This window comes from Mandrillus leucophaeus, unplaced genomic scaffold, assembly GCF_000951045.1.
Source record: "Mandrillus leucophaeus isolate KB7577 unplaced genomic scaffold, Mleu.le_1.0 Scaffold658, whole genome shotgun sequence".
Classification (NCBI taxonomy): domain Eukaryota; kingdom Metazoa; phylum Chordata; class Mammalia; order Primates; family Cercopithecidae; genus Mandrillus; species Mandrillus leucophaeus.
The window spans coordinates 308,064-329,369 of record NW_012107119.1 but is presented as its reverse complement, the minus strand read 5'-3'; the positions used below and the strand labels follow the sequence as shown (position 1 = coordinate 329,369).

The 21,306-nt window shown below is 42.3% G+C and overlaps 1 pseudogene; it reads left to right on the top strand.

Moving 5' to 3' along the window:
- Positions 1-3,290: 3,290 nt before the first annotated feature.
- LOC105554739 lies at positions 3,291-3,724 on the top strand (annotated as a pseudogene).
- The last annotated feature ends 17,582 nt before the right edge of the window (positions 3,725-21,306 follow it).

The following is a 21,306-nucleotide window of genomic DNA, read 5'->3' as shown; positions in this document are numbered from 1 at the left end:
AAGAGATTTGGATTCCCCTATGGCAAATTATTTTACTACGGAACTTATGTTTACCCATTTGAAATGTAAACCTTTATGTTTATATGAACATCCATGTCAAGATTTGTATCTACTGCTATAAACAGTAATAGCACAGGAACTGCTTTTTAATGTGCATGTAAGGTGTTACTGAACTTACAGGTTTATTAAATTATTATTATTATTATTATTCATTTCCTACCTAGCCCTAAGCCCTTTGCTTTTTAATACTATAAAAGCCCCTACACATCTTCTGGTTTTTGAAATGACTGTTTTAAAACTGTTAACTGTCTGCTGAAGCATTTTGCTAAAGTTTGAATCAAAAGTGCTTCTGATATTGCTGAAGCTAAAATAGGAGGTGGAACTTCATCTTTTCTCCTACTCCAGTGGCCTTCAGCCCCTCTTCTCTGCAGACTGTCATGCCCATAGTCATACCTTAGACTCTCCTCTTGCTGCTAGATGTTGGAGAGAGCTGTCCATGCTATAGAGAAGATATTTACCAACAACTTGTGGTCTTGGCCACCCTTCCCCAAACCCTGTGAAACAAATATCTTGGGTTGGGCTACAGCATGAGGAGCACCTTTTCCCCATGATCTAGTAAGCCTCACACTAAAGCAGAGTATGAGGCCCAATCTGCATCTTGGATCTCCCCACACCCCAGGCAGCTACAAAGAAGAAAAAGACAGAGTGTGAGCCCACAGTGTTAACCTTTTTAAGTTGCATAGATAAGAAAGAGAGATGAAGAAGAAAAGATGGGCAATAGTCGTACAGAATAAACCCTGGTCAGCTAACCACTTTGGTCACTTGGGTAGAAGAGAGAAGAGAGTAAGTCATATCCATGAATTGTCATCTTTTTTCAAATTGACTTCACCCTGAGTAAATGTGGCCTCATCAGTACCCTGGAATCTGCCGAATAGATTAGCATGTCTTCTACCTTGAGGAAAGGAAGAAGGGCAGGGCATAATGGAGCCTCCCCTCTCCTACAGGTCTATGATTTAGAATATTCAACTTCTGAAATCCAATGAAACCAATAAATCCAATAGATCACTAACCTCCTTCAACACCTCCATTTCACTTCCACCATTCTTTCCCAGCGTTCTTGCCGCTTTGTCTCTCCATCTGACCTACCTTGGAATCCCCAGCCTTTGTGAAGACAAACAAACAGCTGAGCCGAGCTGTAGGAGACCACATTGCACAGATCGGCGACTCAGAGACACGTTGCACCACTTCTTTTCAGATTAACACCTTCTTCCATTCCACACAGATGTTTTTCCAACTCTCCAACACTCTTATGAGCCTTCTTCCTTTTTTTCTATCCACCACCTTTTCCCCTAGCAGATGTGCTTGACTCCCTCTCTACAGCAGAAATAGGCCTGTGAAGGAAAAGCTGGTGAAGTTGATGAAATTCTTGTATCTGAACCAGTTGTGCTTTCTTCCCTCCAGTCTTGCAGAACAAGCTCCTCTTCAAACCACTAAGCAATATCCATGTTGTCTCTGAGTAGCATCTACTTATGCTTTTGTGATGTTGCTAAAAATAGAAGTCCTGATCTTACTGTATGTTTGATGTGCACTTCTTTTACTATGAAGGAGGACAAGCATCTTTTAAATGGTTTTATGTACATTGAATCTTCTTTACCAATTCCTTCCAACCAGCATTTTTCTCTCATTCTTTTTCACATTCTTTTTCTTTCCTTGTTATTTTTCTTCCTTTCTTAGTTGGCCCTCTATGTTCTTTGCTATATTTGAGCACTGTCTATTCTCATTTGCTTTCTTTCCACTTTTGCCTTCATTTCTGTGATGGTTTTACCTTTTTCTTACATTTCTTTGTTGAGTTCTTCCAGCTTACATTTTATCATCTCCTATGTCTCACTACCTTTTCCTTGGGCTCTTACATATCTGAAGTTCCTGTTTCATAAAAGCAGTTGCTTTATTGATTATTTTTAATTCTCACAATATATATGCAGTGTTTATCTGCTTCAAGGCAGTATTTTTCTCATGAGTATCTCTTGTTTAACATTTTTTTCTGTTCCTTCTTCCCTTTCCCTGTGGTTCATAGTTAGGTGGATTTTCACTTTTTGATTCTTCATTATTGAAAGAGATAAATTTTTTCAGACCAATTCTTTGCAGGTGCTTTCTGGGAAGAGACCAGTGCCAGGCTCCAACCTGGCTAGAATTCCTCATCCCCCAGGGTTTTGTGAATGGTGATGATGGGCTGCGGTGGTGCTTTCTCACGATAACAACTTTCTCTTCTCCCCTGATGTCATAGAGATGGTCCATTTTCTCTACATACAACCTTTCTGTGTGACTTCTCATTTGGCTCTGCTTTCTCCAATTTTTAAAGGCAAGTAGTGTGCAGAAGCACCTCTGCCCCTTATCTGTGTACCCTGTTGCAGTGAGGGTTTGGGGTTTTGCACCTCAAGGAGTACTCCTTTTACCTTTGATGGCTCTTTGAGATCTGCAATCTCTACATTCTCTCTCTCCATTCTTATCAATTCTTACCTTCTCTGTTATTGCTTTGGGAATTTACAGCTCCTTACTTTAATCATAGTGGAGTTCATATTTTTGGTTTTTGCATTCATTTTTTGCCTTTGGATGATTTTTAGGAAAAGCTAGAGGAAATGCCAAATATGTGCTTTAATATCTAAGGCAGGTCTGTCCTTTTATACTTTCTCTGAAACCTCGCTCTGTGTATATTTTCAAGCTCTTCTATTTTTTTCTCAAGTTTATGTAAGAAAATAAAACGTCTCCCTGGTATCCCTTGTACTTAATGTCCTTATCTACCACTGTGTCTCCTCTCATTCACTAAATATTTATTAAATGCCTACTATGGATTGGGCATAGCAGCTGGTATTAGGGTTTTAATGTTGATCAAGGTCAATGTCACCTCTGCTCCCTCTGAGCTTTTAATCTAGGAGACAGAGAGCTGAGAATCAAACAAGCAATACAAATACTTTAAATTCACTCTCCCACCTTTCATTTACTTTCCAGTTCTCTGTAATCAAGCTTCTGTCCCTCAACTCTGCTAATATTGTTCAGACAAAGGCACCAGAGAAAATTCCATTAACAAATCCAGTGGAAGATCTTCAGTCTTCAACTCACCTTTCTCCTCCATGGGGCAGTTCACCATTCCTCTCTCATTGAAACGTACCCCAGATTTCCGTGACCTCTCATGCTCTTTGCCCTTGTCATCTGCCCTTGATTTCTCTGTCTACTGACAGCTCCTCCTGCTTCTCATTAGCAGCGGGTATTCTAGGAGCACTGCACTAGCCAGCATGGAGGAACATGGAGATTCTGAGCTGACCCCCAGCTGCAGCAGGCTGCGCCCCGGTAGTGTTCACAGCAGCTGTGCTCCCTCACAGGCCCTTCAAGGGTGGCTGGATGGGCACCCACACTAAGTATTTAGAAATGATGGAATGAGGGACAGGAGATGACATCCAAGTTTATACAGCATTCTTGGTTTACCTGGACCTCATGGAGAGTAAAAGTTGGCATGAAGTCAATTGTGTGTGGGAATGGCAGAACTGCAGCTCATCTGCCTTGCACTGAGCTAGAAGGGGAGGGGCTGCAGATTGCGGTGTCTACCCCCTTCACTGCTTCCCTCAGCCATAATCACTCAAGGGAGATCTTGAAGGCATCTTGGAACACAAAGATGTTCCAAGTGGCATTACTTTTAGTAGCCCAAAATATAAACCACCTAAAAATTTAGGTCAGGAGTCAGCAAACTTTTTCTATAAACGATCAGAAAATAAATATTTTAGGGTTTGCAGGCCATACTGTCTTAGTCATAACTTGTCAACACTGCCGTATGTAACACAAAGCAGCCACAGACAATATGTAAACAATATGGGTATGGTTGTGTCCCAATAAAACTATTTATAAATGTGGTACCGTTGTTTGCCATCCTCTGGTCCAGGAAACAGTCAATAAAAGGATATATATGAATGGTACATTAAGTACTCTTTGAAAATTAGTAATGAATATTATTTAAAACATGAGAAAATGTTATATTAAATAAAAATTGCAAGATACAAAAGCGTATGAATGGCTGTAATCATGACTGAAATAATACATCCAGCACAGGATAAAAAGATGACAAAGTCAATCAAATTACTCACTGTGGTTGTAGTAGGATGGCAGGACAGTAAATAGATAACTTTGTCTTTTCTCAATATTTGTTTTCATTTGTATTACTTTTATAATAAGAATTTTTTACCTTAAAAAAATTGTTTTAAGTGGGTATGCACTCCAGAGCTTTGTTCTTGGTCCTTTTCCCTTTGCATTCTGTGTGTCTTCCCTAGATATCTTCCTGCACCCTTACAGTTTACTCTACTTTCTATGACAAACAACGGTCAAATCTATCTCTTTAGCTCAGGCTTTTCTTCTGAGCTCCAGATTCATATTTTAGCCACTTACTAGACCTCGATACCAGGGTGTCCCTCCTTCAATTCCAACTAGACAGATATAAAACTTCAAAAGTAATAATATTTGAAGTAATAACTCTGAAGTAATATCTCCAAAACAATTACTAAGCCAATATCCCCCTGCCTGGTTTAGTGGCTTTTCTGTATTCTGCTTTGCCCAAAACTAAAGCCAAGCATTTACTCTAAATCCTTGCCATTTTGTGATAACTTTATATGTATTTTATTTATTTTTCCTTTTTTCTTCTTTTTTTAACTGGGACCACTCCACCTGGATTCTCCCCTTCTTCCTCACCCAAAGGAAGCGGAGAACGACCATCAGTGGCAAGTGGCAGTAGCAGCAAAGCAATTCCACTAGCCAGCTTCACACTCAGGATCACCCTGCACCTTCTCCTTGTGGGTTCTGCTGCTCTTCTGCAGCTCTGTACTCATTCAGAGAAACTTCCCTAGTAACAAACTATAGAATTGATCCATGAAGTATAATCTCTCAATGTATTTTAATTCTGCTCCCTGGCCTCCAAGCCCACTTTGACTGCCCTGGTCCAATCTCTGGTTGTTCCAGGCCCAGACGACTGCCATTGCCTCTCAGCTGGTCTTCCTGACTCAGTCTCACTCCCTTCCAGGCAATATTTCCACCAATCTCAGGGTGATCTTCCTAAAATCCAAATTTAATCACAACAGACTCCTATTTAAATCCTTTAATTCCCCCTGCTCATTCTTCTGGATAAAATATAAACTCTTATCATAATTTTAAAAACCTTGCATGATCTGGCCTCTGCCTACCATCCCAGAGTGATGTCCTGCTGCTCCCCTCTGTCCCCTGCCCTATACCTTATGTGCTACTATGCCTCATTACTCCTTCTCAAACCCACCATGACAGTTCAGCCCTGTACCATCCAACATGCTTTTTCCTGGGATACACTTCCTGAAATATTTCTTTTCCTGGATCACACTTCCTGTATTTTTCTAGCTACATGTATCATTCTACAGGATTCACCTCAGTGGCTCCCTCCCCACCGAAACCTGGCCTGCCCCACAGCCCACCCTACAACCTTGTCTCCTCTGAGCTCCTGTTTTATATCCTAGATGCATCTGCCCCATTGCATTGAAATTCAGTATTTGTTCATCTGGCCTTTGACTAGGCCAAGAGCTTCTTGAGGGCAAGGACAGGGTCTTACTCATCACTGCACATTTAGTATATTCCAAACAGCCTAGGGCTTAAATGCTTGTGAATGAATGAAGGAGCAAGAGATTGAATGAACTGTAGTGAGATTATGATGCAGGGAACAACCCACACTAGTCAGTGGGGAAGGCATTTTGTAACCTTGGTGGTGTTGAAAGATGGGAAATACAGTCTTTCTCTCTGGCTATTAAGTGATTTACAGCAGATCTTTTCTGAAGTGTTAAAAGTTAAATCAATTTCCAGGAAAACATGACTGGTGATGTAAAATATGTCGTGAGGGGAATATTTTCCCTCCTAATACTTTCCATGCACATGAAAGGGAAAAGTGCTCCCACCACATATGCATGATGCTGTCATCTAGAAGTTTATGCTCTCATGTTTCTCTAGGCCCTTATGTGCAGGGTAGCAAATGAGTATGTTGGCCAGGGATCAGTTCACGCACAAAGTTGGCGTGCTCTTTGCTGTGTAATGAGTCATCTCCCTGTCGGTACCTGGTCAGCCCCAGCTCTGAGACAAAGCAGATAGGAAGGGACCCATTTGACATACATCCTAGATGCATCTGTCCCATCGTGTTTGAATTATACTGTACTGATCTGGCCGGGCATGAGGAATAGTGCTCCATTTAGGCATGGAGTCACCCCTAGGGCCCTGTCTACTATAAAAGACAACTATTGGATCCTGGGAGTGCCCATGATGAAGCCAAAAGAGGTATCAGGCCACACACATAAGGAATCCATGGGTGTTGAAAAGTATTGATAAGATGGACATTGTGTCCTATGATGGAAGTCCCACATGAGAGCAAAGGCAGAACCTAAGGCCGTGGTCAGAAGTCAAGGTACAGGTTCAAAGTGGACCCCAGGGAGCAGGCAAGGCAACAGCAGTTTCCTTAAGAAACAAAACATAAACTCAAGACAATGGCAATATGGTATTGATCCTGGTATTTTTATGCATATAGATAAGGACTGTGTACTGAACATTGTTTTGGTTTTGGGTGCCCAGAACCATTTCCTCATATGGTAGGTAATAGAACCTATCTTTCCGGTGGAAAGTGTATTCCTGTGACTTGAGTGAAGCTAACCTCACCCAGCCTTGACCCCACGGTGGGCACATGGCCCAGACCTGACCTCACAGTCCTCCCCAGGATGCTGGGTCTCCAAGGTGATTGATTGTAAGTGCCAGGCCTCTGGCAGCCATGTTGCTTTCCCGTCTGAAGGATGAACAGGCAGAAACAGATACAAGTGTGAGATGCAGAGAGAGTCAGAGACTGGAGAAGAGCATTTGACCCCTGAAGCAAGAAGCAGCACTGAAATTTCTTTTTAAAGTCTGAATTGGGTGTCTGTGGCTTGCAGCCAAAGGAATCCTCCCTCTAGAGGCCAACGCGTGTTGCTCTTGCGAGGCGGGCGGACTTCATCGATGCTTGGGGCTGGATTTGCAGTGTGAGCAGGGCACCAGATCTTCTGAGAAATTTTCACAATTCTCTGTGTGACCACCACATTTTATGCTGAGATTTTGTTTTCCAAAAGATAAGTCTAGATTTTTAGTCACTGCTGTTACATTCTTTCCTATGCCTTTGTGTTCCCCATCCTTATCACACTCATGTTCAACCCTCTGAATGAGAGTATAGGAAGGCATTGGCTGTATAGCAACTTTAAGACCACTTGAAGCCACCTATCCAAAGGATACTAGAAGTCATCCTCTGAATATCCAGGGTGTTCTTGCTTAGTGGAGAGCAAGGGACTCCTAGACCAGAATTACCTGTGATCTGAGAAGTCAGCCTAGGTCTGATCTCCCTTAGAGTTTCATTTCACCCTGAAACTAAAGCTGGAAATAGAGCTCTCCTTAGTCCTCCTCCTGCAGGATCACATAATGGTCCTGTATAATTAGCCTGAAGACATTCCCTGCTGTTAGTTTGTCACAAAAACAAGCAGAAAGCACTAGAAAGAAGAGTAGTTATTTAGAAGTAAATAGCAAGGGAAGGCTGGAAATGTTTGATCTCATATATAGATACGGCTTTGTGTTCTCCAAGTAATTGCTTTCGGTTTACTTTTTTCGTAAAGTGCATTGAGATTGGAAGGTTAGTAAAAATGAACAATAAAATTAGGTACTAAAAACAAACAAGGCTCTCAAGGGATAGAGTCAAATAAGAGAGAGAAAATCTTGGCCCTACACTAGTTGCAAAACAGAGTTTTGTCAGCCCCTTCGATATTTGTCAGACCTTCCCTGCTAACACCAAATGAGAGAGGCGATCTCAAAGTTTGGGCCAAAGCCTTTGATTTTCAGATAAGAGATCACATCAACTTTCAGAGAAAGTCTCAGATGTCCCTGATATTTCTTTACTACAAAACCTCCTCCAAGGTCTCGATTCCAGAAACGTTTGAATCGCATTTCTGCAAGGTACAGATTAATAGCCCTTACAAAGACTGTCAGAGATTTCATTTTAAAACACTATTAAATGTAGAAGGTGGTAGCCAAATTGGAGAGGATGTTTGATCCTCTCCCAATTTTCCGCTGCTGCAAAGCAGAGACTCATAGTAAATCATTCTTTGCTGTCGGTTCTCCCGTTTTTTAAGAACAAGAAATCATTTTAGAAGTTTTTCTCTTTTCTTCCTTGCAAGAGCTTTATAACATCGGCACACAGCTTGTGAAATAGAGGGAGAGAATGGAAACCACATCCGGAAGTAATCATCTCACCAGCACTGTAATGGATTGTATGTGTTAAAGGGGCCGTGGACTAAATTAGCGTGAGGGTATTTCATAAAAAGTTATGTAAATCTTAAGTGGAGGTAATGCTTTTCTCCTTAAACTTAGGGATGAGGAACCGGTAGGCCCTAAGACCTTGCTACAAAACAGTAGCTTTGCTGCTTCTTGTGCCACTAGATTAAACAGACAATTGGAATGAAACTATCACCTCATATACTCACATAAACTAAGTTTTATTGTCAACCTGGACACACTGAAAAGCATGAGACTAATGGAGCCAAACTTCCCACAATTGTTCAGTCAATTTGCTATCCTTCTATTTTTTAATTTTTGGTGAGGGAATAGGGAAGAGCAAAGTTGCCTTTTTCTCAGCACCTACTCAGTCTGTAGATAATAGAAAGCTCTTATTCCTTTTAAACTTGCAAATGAGATTCTTTATCTCAGAGGCCCAATCACCACTCCAAAGAGAATATTTTTATTTTCAAGAGATTCTGCTTTTAATTGGCTACTTAGAAAGTCTATTTTAGAAATAGACTTGCTGGAGTTAACTTGTTCTATATGGTTCAAAAAAGAAAAAAATCTACCAAAAGGAAAACAAAATGGACATTGAAATGCTGTTTTCAGGGATAATAATACTTAACAACTTGGGGGGTTGAAGGAAATCAGTCCCCTTTAATATCTCAGTTCACACTTTGTCATGTTAGCACTATGCTAGTCGCATTGTGCTCAGAGGCAATCAGATACCTGCAACGATTGCTTTTTAAGCACCACAGAACTACCTGCAGTAATTTGGTTGTTTTCAACCATTCTCCAAATAAAAATATCCCTTTAACCCAAAGGTTCAGAGTTTATGAGTTTTTTTGGGTTTTTTGGTTTTTTTTAAGAAACTAAGATACACATTCCCATGCATTTTTATCACCTTAGGCTAAAAATATAACAGAAGCAAAGACTGAGAAGGAGCTGGAAGAAATTAAGAAGAATGCTTTCCAACGTTTGGAAATTCCTTGAACAATAATGCACATATAATGTATATGCAATAACTCTGCAGTAAAGGAAAAGACATAAAGAAATGAGGGACTGCATAAAAGCTTGGGCAATTCTATGTTTTAAATAATAAGGTGAAACAGCAAAATGTTTTGTTCTATGTGGTACCCGTTCAACTGTAATTCTATACTCCACGTGATGTGAAAATCTAAGTTTGAGCAAAGTTGGCCTTCTTTTTTTCTTTAATCCACACTGATATTGTGCCCAGAGATGGGGCTCTAGCTGTTGAGAGACTGGAAGAACTTCAGGGAGTGAGTGATCGACTCATCACCGAATCCTCTGTGTGCCAAGAGGATCACTTTGACCCTGAAGCCATTGCAAATTGTTGCTTTTTCTTGTAAGTAGCGTCTGCCCCCAAGTGGTGAAAGTGAGAGGCTGCTTTTACATCCCAGGACACCTTCCTCTCACTTCTAGGGCAGCAATTTTTATAGCGACTGGCTCCCTTTTACCACCATCCTCTTTGAACTACTCTTTGTTCTTCCCTCCCCTCTGTCCTACTTCCCCCTTTTCCTCTTCTCCTTCCTTTCGTCTTCTTTCTGTTTCTTCCCCTCTACTTCTTCCTTCCCCTTTGCTTTCCTGAGCCCTCCACTGTATTATTCAGTGGCCCAGACCCCCTGTCTGGGGGAGGATCCGGACTCTAATTTAAGGAATTCAGAAAAAAACAGTTTCAATAAATAATTAGCGAATAATCACTTTAAGGGATAACAACATGACATCGTAGATCCTGAACCAGAAATTGAGAGACCTAGCTTTCACTGGCCCTTGGCTCTGTCCCAGAAATAGGATATGGGTATGACATGTTTCTATGCAAAGCAAGAAATCTAGGCATAAGCCCAGCTTCATAGAGAACCAGGAAACAGAAAAACAAAATGGGTTCATCTGCCCTCTTTTTAAAAAAAAAAAAAAAGCAGTAAAGACACAGAATGCTGATCCCACTGGCTCCCGCTGAGCCACTCCAAATACATGCAGTCTAAGCAATCGAAAACCAGTGCTCATATGACAATACAGCCTCAAGATAAAGCTCCTTGTTTCCCTCATGGTCCTATTACAGGCAGCCTGTCATCCCTTAAGGCCATCCTGAGCAACCAGTCCACCCTGGACATCATTTTCATCATGTCACATCCCTACCCAGAAATCTTCAAAGGTATATTGCCTTCAAAGTTCAAATACCTTGTGCATTATTCAGGATCTCTCCCTCTCTCTCTCTCTCTCTCTCTCTCGTTCGCTCGCTCTCTCTATCTCTCTCTCTCTCTCTCTCACACACACACACACACACACACACACACACAAAACCAACCATAGTCTCAACCTACTCAAGTTCTCTACTCCGCCACATTTCCCTCCTGGGCATCCCCCAATGTCCATCTTTTTCTTGCCTCTGTACTTTTACACGTGCTGATTCCCAGCCCAGAATAGTCTTACTCAAAGCCCACAGCCTTTTGTGGAGCTTATGTCAATCTGGAAGTCCTTTTTTTCAACGTAGAAACTGCATTAATACACAAAGCAAGACATGTCACCCAGGGAGATGGAAGTTGAGGGCGCTTTCATACCCATATAAAAGCCTCATATCAAGATATAATACATATATTTTAATACAACTGTAATTTACAGAGCCATTAATCTTCCAAGGCAGGAGGTGGGGTGAGGGTAGGGAGGGCAAAGTGTTCATAAACTACCAAGGAAGAGTTCTAGTGGTTTGTGCTATTGCCAGAATCCTGAGATGGAATTATGACCCTATAACTCAAAGTTAGCCAGCTCTTTCCATTCTCTAATGGATGCCTTGGAGATGTGGCTTCCTGCTCAATTTCTCTGTATACTCCAGATTTCACTCCCTTCCAAATGCACCAGGGAGCCTCCTAACCACCTCATATGACAAGTTGTTTGAGCTATGTCTTCGTTTGGGAAATGCAGAAGGAAAACTCCCATACCCCTCTCAATGTAAAGATTCTGCATAGGATGGGGGCAGGAAGATCTCTCTTCCATAGCAGCAGATAGAAACCATGAAGCACCCACCCATGGCCTCTAGATCTGGCAAAAATATCCACAGGTAAGGGAAGAACTAAATACCACTTAAGGGTTGCCCATCATTTACCTTCTGGATGCACAACTAGTATAGTATTACCCACTGTAATCCATGAACCCTCTGCATCGTAATCACCTGGCATGGTTCTTGGAAATGCTGGTTCCTAGGCTGCACCTCAGACCTATACAATCAGAATCTAGGGGGTAGAACCTCGACATATGGAGGTGTTATTAATAATTGAAGTCATTCTTACCCATTTGAGCATTTGAGCATCTCTCTTTCAGGTATTCATTGTGTTTTTCTTCATTGTGCTGAAGGCAGTACTCCAGACAGGGCCTGCCTCATACAATATCACAAAGGGCTAAATGTGTCAAAACTGCTGCTTTGTGAACCCACATCTGCCCTTGGACCTGCTGCTCCCAATCTCTGGCCCTGTGGCTATGTCAGTGCACTCATCCTGACCCGGGGCCCACTGAAAGCCAGCCTGGACTTATCTTGCCCATGCGAGCCTGTGTGAGCACCTAGGCCATTCCTTTCACCTTCCTGTCTAACAAATTGATTTGATTTGTGCCTGGTTTTCCCAAGATTTTGCTATTCATTAGATGACGGTTAACCAATTTAATTTAATGACTAATCCATATTAAAGGGTTAATGTTGGTATTTGTTACTCTTTGACTGAGTCGAGGGACATATTCTGAGACAGATGAAGAGGGGCTTGGCCTTCTCAATTACACCAGTTAGGTTTATCCTGTCTCTACCATTTGCTAGGAGGTCTTAAATTCTATGCAATTTTTTTCTAAAGTGGATTAATAATCCCCCCACTTATCCCCAAAGAGTGGAGCTTCAAAGCACTTTAGGAACTGAAAAGTAGTACATAAGCAAAAGAATTTGTTATTATTCATCTCAAGATCAGCCCTGATTTATGGATATTGTGGAAATTGTTTTCCTGATTTTCACTCTCCTAGTAGTAATAAAAAAGAATTCTGATGAAGGCCCTTCCAGCCAAGTCTATGTGGAATATGTCATTTGATAAGGTGGCCAGCGTTCCCGGAGCTGGCCCTGCCTGGGCTCATCCTCTGTGTCCTCTCCAACCTCATGACACTTAGGCTTATACCAGCCGCACCATGTGAATATGGCCTATTGAGAATCACCTAGGGAGTCCTACCCACCACACTGCACAGAAAGGAAACAGCTCCAGAGAGGTGATGGGAGGTACTGGCAGAGATGGAACCAGACCTGAACCTTCTGACTCTCAGCACAGGACACTACACTGCCTTGAGGTCACTGTTTCCAATGTATTTTCAGATGTCTTTGGGACATTTTTATGGTTCTTGGGGATGTGCCCACCTCATCCATTTCCATCCCTTGATGTCTCCCATTCGCCTCATCACCATGCTATGACCAAATTACCCTCTAGATAGTTCTTCTCCTCAGCTTTCACTTTTGATGTTAAGAACATCCTCTAGGGGTGGCACGACACACCCAGATTCTCTGTGAGCAACACCCACACCCTGTGCTTTGCTGGCCGTTATCTGTGTATACTGTTCTTTCTCTGGAGTTTCATGACACGCTGACATTTGGCTGCCTACTTGCTGCTGAAAGGCTTACGTGATGGATGAGCAGTTAGACTGCACTAGTCTGCTCTGTACACAGCTACGGCCTCACATGGATCATAGGAAGAGCTGGAAGGATGGGAAGAGATCTTAAAAGTCATGACTAACTCCTCCAAAGAGGTAGACAAGAATCCCACATGGAGTGTGTTGCAATATGTTCAAGGAACTTTTCTAAAACCTATATTTCAAAAAGACTAAGTGCAAGCCTCTGCCCTTTAGGCTACATTAGAACACTGAAATGAGCCCCACAGATGGCCTTTGTACGTGAACTCCTGGCATACTGGGTTTTTTTCAGCCCTAGAATTCCCTTGAACTTTGGAAAATGCTAATTGAAATACAAGGCATATGTTCTTTAGTGTGAGCCAGTGAGAGAAATCTAAGGGCTGGACAATGCTGTCAAATAAATATGATGCACAATAACGGTGGCTGTGAGTAACTGGTAGTGAATTTGAAAACCAAATCTGAGAACATTTGGTGGCTTGATTAATTTGCTTTGCCTATCCGCCATCTGTTGTCGTCTCCAGGAGCTCAGGATGGGGCGCCTGCTTGGTTCTGCTGACTTAGGCCACCTGGAAGCTCTCCTTCTATAGGGAGTGGGGGTGGACTCTGCGGAATGAAAGTCCCCGGCCCTGCTCCTCTGATCCCACTGTGCAGCTGGGCAATCAGGTTTGTAGAAGCAGCTCCTCCCATATGCTTCAGAATTACTTTTACATCCTGTACCTCTGTTTAAAACCAGTGTACATTCATAGTTTCACCTGTTTTATTTCTTCCCATGCTGAAAACTGCAGAGAAAAGTGAGGTCACTTGGTGACAATCAGCCATTTGCTTCTCTTGAGCTGAACTGTAGAATGTCACATTTGAATTGTGCCACCCGCCCCACCCTTTTTGGCTGAATTAACTCATTCTTTTCAGAGCAAAGCTTTTCACCAAATGCCTTATACAAACTTGGTGTATAGTGCCCTTGATAAGAAAGCTCAGCCTTGCTTTCTGAACTAGGTCATGAAAATAATGCTCATCTTTGCCCTTGTCCTGCTCCCCCGACCCAGACACTTAACTGCCCCAATTCATTTTTCAATAGAAACATAGTGAGTGTTCACATGTGAGCTAGATACTGGGGAGTCAGAAGTGAAAGCTTAGTCCTTGGTCCTCACGGGGCTCACAGGCTAGTGGGGAAAGATAAATAAATAAAAATATGCTGCAGATATTTTGACAGAGATTTACTCAGGCTACTTGTGGCAAAGATTTATTGCTATCCTCCAAACTGATTCCACTCTTCTTCCATATTAATTGAAGAAGCTCCACACCATACCTCCTTCCCTTCCCACAAACTCTCTCCCTGCAACTTGGTGTGGTCATAGGACCAGCACCTACCCATCAGGAATATGAGTTAGAAGTGATGTGTGCCACTTTCAGGCCTGGGCCTTCAACCATGGCACACATCCTCTACCACTTTCTTACCCTTTCTGGTGAGCTGGAACATGATAAGGCCTATAAACTAGCATCAACCATGTAGAAGAGGATGGTGCTCCAGGTGGTAGGGAGAAATTAGATGGAAGGAGCCCTTGTGACTGCACAGAGCAAATGGGCCCCCCTACCGGTTCTGGATTGCTTCGAGAATGAGAATAAAGGGCTTTGTTTCTTAAGTCACTGTACTGTTGGGCCTCTTTGTTACTGTAGCTTAGCTTTCACTCTAATCAGTACAACTCTGTGTGCCACACTGAAGCACTGTCTGAAATGGGAGTAAACAGTCTTCTTCTGAGATTACACACAAAGGATCTCCATATTTCCTTGATTCACATACACTTTGTGTGTGATTACACACAAAGGATCTCCATATTTCCTTGATTCACATACACCAGATGTTAATGCTTTCCCATATTTGTCCATCATTCTGTTTGTATATGTAAATATGTATACATTTGTGTGTGTATTTCCCCTGAAATGTTCATGAGAAAGTTACAGACATAAATATTTAAGTATTTCTATCAAAACCAAGGACATGCTCTTACATACAATAGTACAGTTGTTAAAATCTGAAAAAGTAACACTGATACCCACCTTATTATGTTAGCTAAAGACCTTATTTCATCATTAGACTAATTGTCCTAATAATATCTTTTACGCAAAAGAGAAAAAATGTATTATTCAAGGATCCAATCCAAGATCATGTCTTGGGTGATCATTTTCTCCTTTTCTTCTTTAATCTGGAATAACTTCTCAGTTTGTCTTTGTCTTTTATGACTTTGACATCTGGAAGAATACAAGCCAGTTATTTTTGAGTTTGTCTCTCTCAGTGTGGGTTTGTCCTCAAGATTAGATTCAGATTATATTTTTGACAGGAATCTCGCAGAAGTGATACTCATTGCCTCCTATCAGGTGGCACAACACTTCCATCTGTCCCATTACTGGTAATGTTAACTTTAATTACTTGGTTAAGATGCCAGATTTATCCATTGTAGTAACTATTTTTTTCCTTCAAAATAAAGATGAAAAAGGGAGAGAAAATGAAAGGAAAGGAAGGAGTCATTTTTCCCAAACAATTTTGAAATCCAGCAGGGCAAATTCCATTCACCTTCAAGGAATGGGAATGATCCCCTGGGCCTGAAGCTTTGCCATTAGAGGCATCTTTCTTTTTCCTTAAAGGGCCTCACATGTTTGCAGTTTTTATTAGCCCGCTTCCTGCCTGTAGAATTTTGGAAGTTCTATAGCCTTCTTTCACTTCGTCTTGTCCCTGTTTCTCTCAGTCCAAGCTGGCAGTGTTTCTGCTTATATAACATTCTCAAAAACTTTACGGGTCTCCTGTTTAAGTCATGGGGATTCATACCATTAGACAAGAAGGTTATTTACAGATCTTTCTTTGATAACCCCATATCTATTCCTGGCTTCTTCTTAGATGGCTTATGAGTCACATCTAATCTCTTCACAGAGCCCTCTGTGTGACTGAATACTCTGGTCTTTTCGTCCCTCTGATGCACTGGCAAGAGATTGTCCAGCCACACCCTTGGCTTTCCCTTTAGAACATACTTTCTTGACAGTAAATCTCCTCATTTTAGTGTCTTTTGAAATATGGATTGGCTGAGAATTTCCCAAACTATCAAGTCCTGGTTCCTTTTTGCTTAACAGTTCTTTCTTCAATCCCTCTGTTTCCTTTCACATCTTACTACAAGCAGCAGGAAGAAACAAGGCTGCGCCTTCAACTGCTTGCTTTCAACACTAAGCTTTCTGCTACCAGATAGCAAGGATCACCTTTCTTACAGTTTTCAATAAGGTGTTCCTCATTTCCTTTGTGCCTCCATCAGCAGTGATGCTAGCATCCACATTTCTATCAATGGTAACTGAGGTATTCCCTTAGAAAACATAGGTTTTCTCTACTGTGCTCCCCAATTCCTTCTGAACCGTCACAAGTAAAGTCTTTAATATCAATATTTTACTTGCAATCTATTCAAGACAGTCTAGGCTTCTTCTATTATATTCCTCAAAATTCTTCTAGCATCCACTTGTTACCTATTCCAAAGCAACTCACACATTTTTAGGTATTTGTTACAGCAGCACCCCACCCTTAGTACCAAAATCTGTATTCATTTCTTAGTACTGCTGTAACAAATTGCCACCAACTTTGTGACTTAAAGCAACACAAATTTATTATCTTATGGTTCTAGCAGTCAGAAGTGTAAAATGGATCCATAGGACTGCGTTCATTTTGGGGACTGTAGGGGAGAATTTGTTTCCTTACCATTTCCAGCTTCTAGAGGTCTCCTACGTTCTTTGGCTCATGACGTCTTCCTCCATCTTTAAAGTATCTTCTCTCCTCCCTGACCTCTGCTTCCGTTCTTAAATCTTCACTCACATTTCTGTCCCTCCTGCCTTCCTCTTGTAAGACCCTTGTGGTTACCTTGGTCCCACCCAGATAATCCAGGATAATCTCCCCATATCAACATCCTTAACTCAATCACATCTGCAAAGTCCCTTTTCCCTATCATGTCTCGTATTCACAGGTTCTGGGGATTACGATGTGGACATTTTGGGTGGCCAGCAAGAATGTTCTTGAAGGTCTGTCTATTGTCCATAATGACCTACACAAAAGAAGGTAGTTAATTCATCAACTTAAAGGTGAATTCATTGAATTAGAGGTTAATTAGTCAGTCCTTGGTATAATCACCAATAATTACAGGGAAAATAGTTGGGTCAAAAAGGAACCTCCAACACAAATGGTGAGACATTTCATGGTCCATTCTCTTCCACACACAAACATAGAACCTGAAAGTTTCCCAGTTACTCGAATTTGATATTTGTTGTTAAACTTGATCTCAATCACAAGTATGTTGAGTTAAAAAAACATAGGCAGTGTCACTGAGTAGTTACAGTCATAGGTTATTTAACCTAACACTGCTCAGGCAGCAGGAAAAACATATGAATTTACAATCAGTCAGACTGAAACAATGTTGTGCCAGACTGTGTGTTTGTAACCATTGATAGCATCAGACATAGCAGAATAATCCAGGACCAATCATGTCCCAGGTTTCTTTTGCCCAGGCTGCCACCTGGAAAATGTACCAATCAGGTTGACCCGGGTTTGCTATTAGGGGAAGGAAAGACATACCATGTCCATGAATGGTCAGAATGGAATACCAAATTGTCATAACAGATCTCTATAACTCTGTACTCCTTTTGTACTAAGTATTACCCAGGAGTAACCAAAAAGAATGAACTTTTCTTGAGACAACCAAATTAAGTGACCAAATTGCCTTACTAAAATATGTAGACCGGGAAAATGTACCCGACAAAGAGTAAGAAACATTTTTGTGTTAATTTTTGAGAATGCCATTCTAGCACTCAGCAATACTGAATATAGTAAGGAATATGGAATGTACATTAAATTATTTGACTATTATCTCATTGTTAGATGTTCTTTGCAAATGATTCAGAAAGCCTAATGCATGACACAATTTCATTTTAAAGCACAATGGCGGGGCTACAGTCAGCAGATTGGACTGAAACAGCAATAGCATAACCTTAAAAAGAAAAATGTCAAAGCAGTGAGACAACAACGGTAGTCTCAAAAGGGGGTCAAAGATTTGATATAGTCAATTTGCCAGGAACAGACAGAGGTAATGTCCTGTGCAATGTGGCCTACTTTACCACAGAACAAACAGGCCAAAATTTGGCAGGAGTCACAAGTCTGGCATACAGTGGAAGCTTCTGCATCAGAAACACATAGTCTTTTACAGTGTCTAGTCTGCAATGGTGGATCTGTTGCCATTTCTGATGAGGTGAGGACACCAGGCAGCAATAGCAGCAATCTAGGCATTGCACGCTCAATCAACAGCTCAATTCTCATTGTTCCCATCAGACAAGAGGCCCTTACAAGGGCATCAACACGAGGGACCCAGATTCTCTGCTTGGGAGACACAATTTGTTTATACAGTTCATGGCCGCAGAGAGGGATGTCTTTATCTGCCCGTCTCAGTCTTCCAAGTGGCAGACCACATGGCTAGGCCATTACAGCCTAAGAGTCAGAAATAGCCCTTAGGAGTACTATCTAAGGTGAGGGTGTGGCTTTCAATTCAGCCCATTGTGCTGCAGTTGCTCTTACAGAATTGTCACTGAGGCTGGATGGTTGCTGCCACCCAGTGGACATTATCAGATGTCATCTTAGCTAAACCATCATCAGTGAAAGAGCTCAGGGTTACAGACCAACCTTGATGAATCAAGGGCCCTATTGAGCCAGCAGCTTTCCTTCAGGCAGTGGAGTGGGAGATAAAGTTTCTCCCAAAGAGATGACTGCTACTGTTTCATGTAAAACTCAGTGGCCCCTCAGATGCCACTAGAGCAGCACTCTTAAATATACTATTTCTGTTTGATAAGACAGGCTCATTGGGCGCTTCCCACCTTGTTTTGTTGAGTCCCATTTGACCCATCCCAAATGGGAATATCCAGCCTGAGAGTCACAGGCCTCTGTTGGAAAGATTTTCAGTTTAAACAAGAGCTTAGTAGCAGGTTAATAGCTGCCAATAGGGAAGAGTCAGGTGGGAGGAGTACTCAGTGGCTGTGTGAGAGAAGTGGAGCTATTGTACTAAAGAATGGCCTCTCCTAGTACTCCAGCAGTCACTATGCCTCACTGAAGCTGACATTTCCCTTTCTCCCCCAGGTTTATATATTGTTTCTGTTGGACTTGCCGGACAGTACATGTGGGCATCCCTGAACAGGAAAATTCCCTCTGATATTTGTGGACATTCACAGTACAAGCATACAAAACATCATTACTAATCATGCATTCAGCCATGCAAACCACAACAGGATTAGCCCAGAAGTCCCACCCAGTAGGCCACATTAGCTTCCCCTCCCTACTTCCAGCTGTGTCCAAATCCCACAGGCTGCAAGGAGCTGACCTGAATACATGTCAGGATCCACAGCAACAGCCTCTAGACCATGCTGTTTCCCAGCTGAGAGGGCAGGGGTTGAATGCTAGCAGGGAGGATAAGGCTATGGTGTTAGCCTTTTCATTTTACCTCTTTCGACCCCTCACCCCCGGGTTGGTGCCCAAGCACCAGCACTACTTCCTCTTCATATAACCCCTGGCATCCAGCAAGCACCAGGGCTCAGTGTCCCCTTTCACTCTGCCCTGTAAACACCCTGGCTACGGCTCTACCATGCTGTTCTGAGGGCCTTTGGAGACCCCTGTGCCTAATGCCCACCTCTCACTGGCCAAGCTGAACTGTGGCAAGGACCAGGGACATGACTGCAGCACTTCAATGCTACTAAGCAAGGTTCTATGTTCACTTTTCCTTCTGAGCACTCTCCTGCTCATGGCTTAACCGATGTTTGCAGCTCATTTAAACTAATGGTTTTGGTTCATGGAAAGCTCTATGTAAATAGCAAAGTCCTCATTGCTAACACCAGTTATTTGGCTTTGAGGACTCCTGGCTCAATGTCCATAGAGACACTGTTTCAGCTGGGGCCAAGGAGCTTGCTCGCCCGTTGTCCTGATAACATTCCTGACTCTGCCCACCAAGAGGAGAGAATGAGCAACAATCAAGCACCATTCAGGTGGCTTGTTTAATCCTGGTTTTTGCAGCTCAGCCTCTAAGCATTAATTCAACTCATGTTTATTAACAGATAGAACAGTGGCAATCCCCTCTTCCACCACCACCTTCCACATGCACAATCCTCCCCCTCCCAACTACTTGGGCAAGAACATTTGCTAGCAGATCCCAGTGAGTTTTCTTATCTCTCTGATCCTGGTTTATGGAATCCTTGTTCTTCCTTTTCAAGAAAGCCAAGTCCCTTGGGCCGGGTGCGGTGGCTCACACCTGTAATCCCAGCACTTTGGGAGGCTGAGGTGAATGGATCATGAGGTCAGGAGTTCGACACCAGCCTGGCCAGCATGGTGAAACCCTGTCTCTACTAAAAACACAAAAAATTAGCTGGGCATGGTGGTGCACACCTGTAGTCCCAGCTATTTGGGAGGCTGAGACAGGAGGATTGCTTAAACCTGGCTGGCAGAGGTTGCAGTGAGCAGAGATTGTGCCACTGCACTTCAGCCTGGATGACAGAGCAAGACTCTGTTTCAAAAGTAAATAAATAAATACATAAATTTTAATTTAAAAAAAAAGGAAAAAAAAAAAGAAAGCCAACTCCCCATCTGCATTCCTTCCTTATCACCAAAACTGTCAGGGCTGCAATTTTATTTTACCCTACTTTTTCAAGCTACCCTGTTGTGGGTACTGGCAGAAAACACAAGATTCTGGGGTCAGAGACAGCAGACTTTATTACTCACAGCATAGCAAGCATCATGAGCATCAGTACGCTTACACTGGTTCCCCTTGCTTGTATGTCCCATGATGGCTACATGGCAGGCCTGCATATGCAGTATGCTGTGTTATGGAAGAAAAACACTGAACTTCAAAAATCTGCCACTTTTATAGCAAGCAGTAAGCAAGCCTGTTCTTTGTCTCAGAGGGAGACATTACCTCATCTTTCAAAGTTGTTCACTACAGATGAAACCCTCATTACCTGGGTAAAGAGAAGTCAAGGCACATTTTTGGCATACCCAGCAAGACGTGTAAAAGCACAAGAGACCTATGGAGGGGTTTCTCAACAACAATCAGCCCCCTTGTGACCTCTCAATGGGTTCACCTTGCCTGCTCCCTAGACAGAGCCCATTTATCAAGATGGGGGAATTGCAATGGGGAAAGAGTAATTCATGCAGAGCCAGCTGTGTGGGAGATGGGAGTTTTATTCTTACTCAAATCAGAGGAGGGGCTTGGAAGTGGGGAGTGCTGATTGGTCAGATGGAATCACAGGGGG